Here is a 10288-nt window from a genome sequence, read left to right as displayed (position 1 = left end):
ATCTGTGTCGCAACACATATGGCTGGTGGCGCCACTGTCCAGACACCAGTTCGATCGTTCAAAACATGTTGCGTCCAACGCGTTCAGCAAACTTAACGATGAGTGTACTTTCTTATTCGGGTTCGATGCAACCTTCCGACCGCTTACACTGGGACAATTTGCTTTAAAATGGCCTTTGCCACATGCAAAATAATTTCAAATTTTTTGCTTTTTCTTCCTATTGTCTCTCTGCATCGATTGCCTTTCCACCACTGTAAATGCTTTTGCACTCTCGATCGGTTTTTCGCTCTCTCTTTTGCGTTCTTCTTCCTCTCTCAGCTTCATGCATAACATGTCGAAACACGGTAAACTGTCGCGCGTCTCTATGGCGACAACGAAATTGTCGAATTCGTCTGGTAGACTGGAAAGCAAAATAATCGTCGTGAGCCGGCTAAGTTCGATTTAAATTTCAATAGGTCGTAATCTCTAACCAGATAACACTAACGGAAGGCACGCCGTTACTTTGGAATTTTATTCCAAAAAAACCCTTTTTCTATATGGTACAATATACCGTGTATAAAATAACAGGTCGTGAATTTAGTTTGTTAAGGGCGAAGCTCTTACACTAATATTTCATAGCGCCTAAGGGTAAGCACAAAAGGTGGTCTTCGGGATTGTAGGCTTCGCCAGCTTTTTTCGCTTCATTTAGTTGGCAATGTAATTCCCAACTAGTTTTAGCGTTGAAGACATGGTATGGCAATTCTGGAGTTCTTTAGCAAAGTCTGCTGATGATAGAATTTGGTAGTTCTTGAAGTAGCTATATAGACAACCGCTCACCTTTTTGTGTGTTACCTTTGAAATAATCTTCTTTTGTAAGATTGACCTCGAGCCGGCTTAGTTCGATTTTTTTTATATATATATATTTCCTCTTTTTTTCAATTTTTTCTTCATTAAAATATTAATTGTTTTTAGTTAAATAATACATTTTAGTATTTTTGTAAAAATAATATTAAAATATTATTATATAATTAATTTTTTCAATATATACATATACATAAGTTAGCACACCCATCCTCACACGAGGCCTCTTTTTCCTCCTCTCACACAACAAGCACCGCTGGGAAGCCTTTCCCCTTACAAACCATACCATGCCCCGCACCCTGGCCTCTCACATTACAAAGGGACTCGATCAGCACACTCTACCAGAAACACCTGAACGAGTATCGGGTAAAATACCCTCCCTCGATCTAAGTAATACTAACCCTTGACCACACACACACTCCCATACATTCTAGGTGCATTTCACACAAAAAGTGAAATTCTCCAGTGCGGTCGCGTTTTGTTATAGCTCCGTAATTTAAATAAAAATCGTATTTAAGAGGACTTAACTATATCCCAAAACTGCGCCGAGAGAGTCTCCTGTATTTTCCCTGTTTGATAGTGATAGTGATATAGCAATTGTGTTCCAGCAAGGTGCTAGTTGTGCTTTTGGTTTTTTGGAGCACCAGTGGTTTGGTGACCAATTCGGGCGTAGCGGGGTTGCCCCTTACCTCCTGCATCTGTGAGGGTGAGGTGAACGTAGCTACTCTTGTTAGCATCTCTCCACATTCCTCCATCAGCTGATTAGCAGACCTGCCGGACCACCCAAACAACATAGGGCCCCGCATGTTAACTGTTAACTTGTAGCCTAGATCCCTACCAGCCGAGAGGTAAGCCGAGCTTTTCTCCAGCATAATATTGCCCTTGTGCACCATAACACGGAAACTGTAAGGGCACCTGCAAACAAAGTTCTAGCCGCCACCTGGTTCCAGCACCCCGTGGCGCCGGGGGTAGCACCTCAGCTGCTTAAGCCGAATTCCCTGGTTCAAATCCCGGCGAAGGAATTTGCTAAAATCCCCCTGTTGGCTCAATAAATTTAAATATATATATTTTTTTTATTTTAATTTAATAAATTGATATACATTTAAATTTAAATTGAGTCTGCACCAAATTTTCTGCATTGAATACAGTCTGTGTCAAGCCGGCGCGAATCCGCCTCTGGCGGAGCGGTAAGAGGCCAAGCCCAAAGGATCGGTAGAGGTATAGGTTCAAATCCGGTGTTACACCTATATTTGTTTTCCTTCTTGTTTTTTGGTCCCACTTTTGCCAAAGTAACCTTGGTCTACTGGTCAGCGCTTTTAGTTCTATTCTAGCTTGGATTTAGGCCACGGAGTCGGGGCGGTATATCTCCCAGCCGTCGTCAGGAGGAAATTCTTGGCCACCGGGGGACTTGCGTACGTAGACCAAGGCATACTGGAAGCTGAACGAATCGGCGTTCGTGCGACGACCGATGCTGCAGCGGTCTCCGCCACAGCAGGGAGTCAGCCAACATGAAGTAGAGAGCCAAAAAAAAGGAGCAAACCTATAGCTTAATCCTGCCGGCACACTGATGGCCGCCAGTTCCAATATAATGGCGAACCAAGTCCGTGACTAGTCGAAAACTCAACCATCGGACACCCCAAAAAGAGCAAGAGGCACACCGAGTCCTGCTAGTAGCCCTGAATCGAGGAGTGTTCCGTTAAAAAGAGTAAAAGTGCATCCAGTATGCAGAGAGCTAGATGAAATGGGACTCGTGCTAGAGTCCATCTCAATGATGACGGTAAAATGTAAAAATGGGCGTAATCGTTCGATTACGAACCCACTTAGGGAAAACGTGGCGAAACTTCAGAAACTGCATGCAGATCTGATACCGCTTTTCCAGGGCAAGGGCGTCGCACCAGAGGAGACAGCAAGTCCAGGTTTAGTCCCGCCGCAGGGTGCAAGTAGAGATCAGCAAACGGATGCAGAAAGTGTATACCACAGTATACCACAATTGCAGCGGCAACAGAGGCATTGGATGTTGCCAGCCTTTTCGGTGCAAAAAAGTGATTAGAGGGAAGATGAAGGTCAAATCTCAATCCGTACCAGCAATAGTGAGTCTAGCCAAGGCTGGCAAGAAGTAGGCCCAAAACGTAAGACCCGCGTAAAGGAGGCCAAGCCCCGAAGGGCAAAACCAGACGCCCTGCTGATCGAGCCGAGCTCTGGAGTTAGCTATAGCGATGTTCTGGCATTGGTTACCCGGCGAGCGGATGAGAAGCTGGACCATGTCCGCAGCCATGTAAGCAGACTCAAGCGTACTGCTAAAGATGGGCTTCAGCTGGGATTAGGCAACGCCCAAAGCGATTCCCGAGGCATGATGCAGAAGCCAAACCGATAGGTCGAACTGCTGCCTCAAATGTGGACAGCCAGGCCATAAGGCTGCAAAATGCGATGGGTCAGAAACTTGCTTCCTTTGTATTGAAGCAGGCGTAGACAGGGTCAAAATAGGCCTCAGAGCTGGTAGTCGGCTATGCCCTCAGTTGAGGCGGACCGGGAAAAATTAAGATGACGCCTAAAATAAAAGTGATACAGCTGAACTTAAACCATAGCATTGCGGCTCAAGATCTTTTGCACCAAACAATCCGCGAAGTATTGGCAGATATTGCAATTCTCAGCGAACCATACAGAATGGAAAGTATTGGAGGCTGGGTCTCAGACTCGACCAACAAGGCTTCTATTTGGACCTGCAGTGCACTCCATGCACCTCTGGTTAATGTGCGATCGTCAGAGCGCAGATCTGCGTAGCTACTGGGTATATAGCTGCTACCTACCCCCAATCTTATCCATCACTAGATTTGGAGAGGTCATTGACGAACTAGTGGACGATGCAAGGGGCCGCACCCCAGTTATAATTGGCGGCGATTTTAATGCATGGGCCACGGAATGGGGCAGTAGTCATATAGACAGAAGAGGCCGTTTGCACAGGGTCCAAGAAAACCTTCAACAGAGCAGGTATGGGATCAATAATAGACTTGACGTTTGTAAGCGATCCACTGGTGCGATTTTTCAACTGGAAATTATGCGACATTTACTCCGCAAGCGATCATGAGGTAATATTGTTCTCCATTGGCCGTAGTACACCTCCTCACCATACTACTGTTAGCGAAGGAGCATTCAGAGTGGATACTTTGAGCATTCCTGCTTTCTGTGGAAACCTGCTGTTCAACACAAGTGAAAACAGTCCAGAAAACCTGGCGAACAGTATTATGCATAGCATTGAGACAGCCTGCAACGTTAGCATGTCACGTCGAAAATTTTTTAAACGCCCTTCTGCGGCTGTACATTGGTGGTGCGACAATATAGCGGCAACCAGACAAGCGTGTTTCCGTGCGCGGCGACTTTTTCAGCGTTCAAGAGGTACAGAAAGTTTTGAGTCTCTAAGGCTTGAATACCATAGCAAACGGCTGGAACTAAAGCATGCAATTAAAAATAGCAAAAGAGAATGCTTCCTGCGTCTTTGCGATTCTCCCGAGCACGATCCCTGGGGAAAGGCATACCAGACCGTGATCAAACGCGTTGATGTCGGGAAAACATCAATACCATCTGATGCAGCGAGCCTGAATCAAATCGTCAGCTCACTTTTCCCACAAAAACAGGTCCAGCTACCACTGGCAACTCGAAGCAGTGAGATAGAAATAACAGCGTGCACGAAAACAGAACTGTTGGAAATCGTCAAAAACTTAAATAATAAGAAAGCTCCTGGCCCCGACGGCATCCCGAACAGAGCTTTAAGGCTGGCAGTTAATCTGCACCCTGATGTGTTCATAAAAATGTACAATGCATGCCTGAGAGAAGGAACCTTTCCATCCAGATGGAAAAGACAGAATCTGGTACTCCTACCAATACCCGGCAAGCCCCCCGGCGAAGCCTCATCGTATAGGCCTATCTGTCTTCTGGGCACAGCAAGGAAAATATTGGAATTCGGAAAGCTTCAAGTCATTCATCGGAGAAGACATAAGGGGTATCTTTTCTTAACAATCGGGACAGCGGACACGCAATCTTAGCGAAACCTGATACAAATCGGAAGTATGAGAATAGGCCTAGGCAACGCTCTAATTCCTTGCTATCCCTTGGAATGGGCAAATCCCGTATCGCCTGAATATGAGCTGGTTTAGGCGTGATACCGGCGGAATTGGCTAAGTAGCCCAAGTACTCTAGTTCCCTAGCCCGTTCACTCTTAACACATACAATATTTCCTTCAGAATCTCAAGGTGGGTTTCAAAGTCATGCGACGCGACTAGAATGTCGTCCATATATATCACCAGTTGACCTCGGTTTATAAATTCCTTAAGGACAAAATAAACGAATCTAGCAAACACGGAAGGGCCATTACAAAGTCCGAAGGGCATGCGTACATATTCAAACTGGCCATCAGGGGTTACAAAGGCAGTATATTTGATTGAGTCTGGGTGCATTTTCACATGGTTGAAACCGTTCTTCAAGTCCAAGATAGTGAAGAATGATTTGCCACCCAGATGTTCAATGCAATCATCTAACAGAGGAATCGGAAAATGATCTCGAACTGTAATTTTGTTCAACGGGCGGTAATCTACACACTTTCTTAGGGTGTTGTCCTTTTTGCGTACAGGGACAATCGCGGCAGCGTAAGGGGAACTACTGTGGCGGATAATGCCAGCTTTCAAGAGATCGTCACAAATCTCACGCACCTCGATGCGTTCGTGGTGCGACAGACGGCGGGGGCGGCAGAAAATCGGAGTTTGGCTAGTCAATTCTATTTTCATCTCATAGTTCATGGGCTTGATTAAATCTGGATCAACTTGTACATACGACGTGGAAATAATAGACTTAAGGGCTGCGGTTTGCTCTTCCCGTAACGCGGGCTCTATATCAAAGTCTAATTCACTGACAGCAGGGAGCTCAATGGCATTTATCGCCATAAGTGCATCGTTCAATGTTTCCGAAGATACAGCAGAAGTTTTCGGAAGGAGAGAATCAGACAACAATTCGGCAGATACAATCTCATTCCTATCATACGGCAGTATCACTCTCTCTTTCATAAATATGTCAAAGGACGTCAGAACAGCAGTAAGATTTGGATTTATACATTCAGTCGGTTTATTCATGAGTATCAACGATTCTTTTTCATATTTCAGTTCCTTCAGTTTACAGAGTCTAATATTAATTTTATACAGAAGATCTCTACCTATAATCATCGGCAGTTCGGTTGCTTGGTTCGTCAGGACTTCAAACGTATGTATTGTATGTGTGTTGCGGAGGCGAACCCTACACTGGACTTGGCCTAAGGACAGAAGTTGGCTATTTCCTAAACCACGGCAGTTCAATGTACGGGGGCTAAGACGGCAGTTGGAGGGGACTTCAGATTGACGGATAAAACTCTTTGGACTGCCCGAATCAAGGAGAGCAAACATATCTATAAATCTCCCATCACAAACAAAAGCAACACTCACCAGTTGTAAATGGTCTAGTCGATTTCCCGCTTCATCAGCGGCGGCGGCAGCAGTGATATTGGTGGCATTTCCAATTCGAGACGGGCAGTTTTTGTAGCTGTGGCCCACTATGCCACACTTGAAACATGAATTCGGAGGTCTCATTGGTTTCGGGCATTGACTCTTGTAATGCCCCCCATCCTGAGCAGTTGAAGCATCTGGTCTCACTCGTGACGGTGCCTGACGATTTATTTCCAGGCGCCACGGCAGTTGTTGTTGACTGCGCCTTCACACTATTGCTTTGTCTGGAGGCAGCGGCCTGCATACGGAGGCGCTCGTAGCGTTCCAGTAGGGGCTTCAGTTCAGCCATTGTCCGAGCTGAGTACAGCATGCCGACTCGAGTAGAATTGTCCCGCAATCCATCAATGATCAGGTCGACCAGCTCGTTCTCCGGAATCGGAGAATTCATGGCAATCTCCTGCATCTCGATTGCGAATCTTAAACATCCCTCGCCTGCCCTGATGCGCCGGCCACGCAGAGCGTGGTACACTTCCTCGATGCTACACGAGCGTCCAAATTCTCGCAAGAGGATTGCCTTCAATTCTTCGTAGCTGTGCACCGATACCGTGCGTAGCAGCACCGCCGCCGTACCTTCCAGCATACGACGGCATGCGACCAACCGTAGGCGGTCATTCAACTGCAGAATTTCAAATGCGTCTTCCATATCGTTCAGCCATTTCTTCACATCGTATGCGGTATCCGCTGAAAATCGAGCCACCATGCTCTCAATGACACTCACGTCGCTGACTTGCTGTCTCGGTGCTTGGAATTCGTCAATCCCCTGCTGCAGTTTGAGGATTTGATGCTGTAGCTGTAGCAACTCATGTTGTTTCTGCAGCGTCCCCAGTTGCTCATCCAGGCTGGGGGAGGCGGATGTGGCCGGTGTGATGGCGGCCGCGGCAGTCGATACGGAGGGCACTAAAGCGGGCATCTCCTCCCATGGGTCCGCGTCGGGACCAGTGGCGGGGGCGGCGAGCGAGGCCGCAGCCCGCATGGCAGACACATAGTCGGAGGGCACAGCATCCGCAGGCACAGTGGATGTGGCAGCGGCGGCGGGCACAGCAGTGGCAGCGGGCGCAGAGGCGGCAGCGGCGGCGGGAACAGCAGCGGCGGCAGCGGGTGCAGAGGCGGCAGCGGCGGCTGGTACAACAGTGGCAGCGGGCGCAGAGGCGGCGGGCACAGCAGCGGCAGCGGGCACAGCAGTGGCAGCGGGTGCAGCGGCGGCAGCGGGTGCAGAGGCAGCGGGCACAGCAGCGGCAGCGGGCACAGCAGTGGCAGCGGGTGCAGAGGCGGCGGGCACAGCAGTGGCAGCGGTGGTGGGCACAGCAGCGGCGGCAGCGGGTGCAGAGGCGGCGGGCACAGCAGCGGCAGCGGTGGTGGGCACAGCAGCGGCAGCGGGCACAGCAGTGGCAGCGGGTGCAGAGGCGGCGGGCACAGCAGCGGCAGCGGTGGTGGGCACAGCAGCGGCAGCGGGCACAGCAGTGGCAGCGGGTGCAGGGTCGGCGGGCACAGCAGCGGCAGCGGTGGTGGGCACAGCAGCGGCAGCGGGCACAGCAGTGGCAGCGGGTGCAGAGGCGGCGGGCAGCGGGCACAGCAGCGGCAGCGGGCACAGCAGTGGCAGCGGGTGCAAAGGCGGCGGGCACAGCAGCGGCAGCGGGCACAGCAGTGGCAGCGGGTGCAGAGGCGGCGGCCACAGCAGCGGCAGCGGTGGTGGGCACAGCAGTGGCGGCGGGTGCAGAGGCGGCGGGCACAGCAGCGGCAGCGGGCACAGCAGTGGCAGCGGGTGCAGCGGCGGCAGCGGTTACAGCGGGGGGCGAATATAGCCGCAGCGGGGGCGGCAGGGGCGAGTGTGGCAGCGGTTGGCCCAGCAGGGGCGAGTATGACGGCAGCAGCGGGCCCAGCAGGGGCGAGTGTGGCAGCGGTTGGCCCAGCAGGGGCGGAGGTGGCATCAGTTAGCCCAGCAGGGGCTCGTATGGCGGCGGTTGGCCCAGCAGCGGCGGGCCCGGCAGGGGCGAGCATGTCAGCAGTTGGCCCGGCAGGGGCGAGTGTCGCAGCGGTTGGCCCAGCAGGGGCGAATGTGGCATCAGTTAGCCCAGCAGGGGCTCGTATGGCGGCGGTTGGCCCAGCAGCGGCGGGCCCGGCAGGGGCGAGCATGTCAGCAGTTGGCCCGGCAGGGGCGAGTGTCGCAGCGGTTAGCCCAGCAGGGGCGGAGGTGGCATCAGTTAGCCCAGCAGGGGCTCGTATAGCAGCAGTTGGCCCGGCGGAGGCGAGCATGTCAGCAGTTGGCCCGGCAGGGGCGAGTATAGCAGCAGTTGGCCCGGCGGGGGCGAGCATGTCAGCAGTTGGCCCAGCAGGGGCGAGTGTGGCGGAAGTTGGCACAGCGGCTCTCGGTACTGCAGCGGCAGGCGCAGCAGCGGCGGCTCCTGTGGCCGTCGGTACTGGAGCGGTAGTCACAGCAGTGGGTGCACCAGCAGCGGTACTTATTACTAACAATCGATACTTATTACTAACAATCGATACTTATTACTCACAATCGATACTACAATACCGGTTTCGGTATATACATGAGCATTTAACAGACTTTGTAAATAATTGGAATCTTACAATAGCTCTAAAATATGTACATATCGCTCGTCGCTCTAACTATAAAGGTAAGATATGTCGTAACATAGTAGATGTACTGGAAAGTGTATCTAGAATGATAATTTAAAGCTTATTAAGTAAATTATTTCATTTACTTTGAAAAGATTTTAGTCCAAAGTTTTAGTATTGTTTAAAGAAAAAATAATTTTAATAATAGTTTAATAGTATTGTAAAAGAAAAATGAAATAACTAAAAAAATTTTATTATAAAAGAAAATTTAATTTATTGTACCTTGTGTATTAGCGTTTATTAAATAAAAAATATTAATAAATATTCTCGATTTTAAAAGGGTTAACATAATATAAAAGTTAATGTGATAAAACTATTTTAAATATTATATTAGAAATGAAATGTTATTCGTTTTCAACGGTATCTAGTTTTTCAAGAAATAAATTTAATTTGGAAATTATAAATTTATTTTAAAAATTTTTTAATAAAAGAATTTATAAATTTAATATTTTATGGGATAAGCTATTTATTTATTTATTTATTTATTTACGTCAACTAACACAGCAGTCGACGAAAAAGCTTAAGCTAAAGACAGATAGTAATTAAATGAAGAAGGTAGCTTAGCTTTATATACAACTAAACATCCCCAGCCCGGTGGAGGTGTTTTATTTCCACAAGGTGCCAGCTATGCCCCGATTCACAGCCAATGTGGCCAGGGATGAGTTGCAGCCAATCCAAGTCCAGAATATTTTCATTGGTTTCGCTGTAGATGATTAAAAAGTATAGCGCGAAGAGAAGTGACAGAAAGATGAGGAGAGATAAGGTGAGAAAGGTTGTTAAAAGATTGGCAAAGAACACGAAGAGGTTCGTGAAGAGAGTAGTTAGTCAGACATCTACTAAGGTGAATAGGAAAAAAGTTTCTGGTCCGACGTGAGGGAACACAAAAATACAGCGTATCTAGTAAATTCGTAGAAATGACTTCGCCGTTGACTAGTTTATGGAGAAAGAGAATGCCAAAAACAAGCCTACGGTTATAAAGTGAAGGAAGATTAATAAGAAGAAGTCTGTCAGAATAAGAAGGTAGGCGAAGACCCGGGTCCCAATTTAGACCGCGTAGCGCAAACTTAAGGAATTGCTTCTGTACCGATTCAATACTACGCTGGTGAACATCATATTCCGGGTTCCACACTGGTGAGCAATATTCTAGAGTAGGGCGAACTAACGAAGTGTATAAAACCTTTGTTACATAGGGATCATCAAATTCTTTGGCCCAACGTTTAATGAAGCCGAGAAGGCTGCTAGCTCTGTTGACAATTGAAGAAATATGAACATTAAATGAAAGTTTAGGGTCA

Source organism: Drosophila tropicalis, unplaced genomic scaffold (assembly GCF_018151085.1).
Source record: "Drosophila tropicalis isolate 14030-0801.00 unplaced genomic scaffold, ASM1815108v1 contig_979, whole genome shotgun sequence".
In the NCBI taxonomy this organism is placed as follows: Eukaryota; Metazoa; Arthropoda; class Insecta; order Diptera; family Drosophilidae; genus Drosophila; species Drosophila tropicalis.
The sequence above is the reverse complement of the archived record's forward strand: the minus strand, read 5'-3'. Positions refer to the sequence as shown.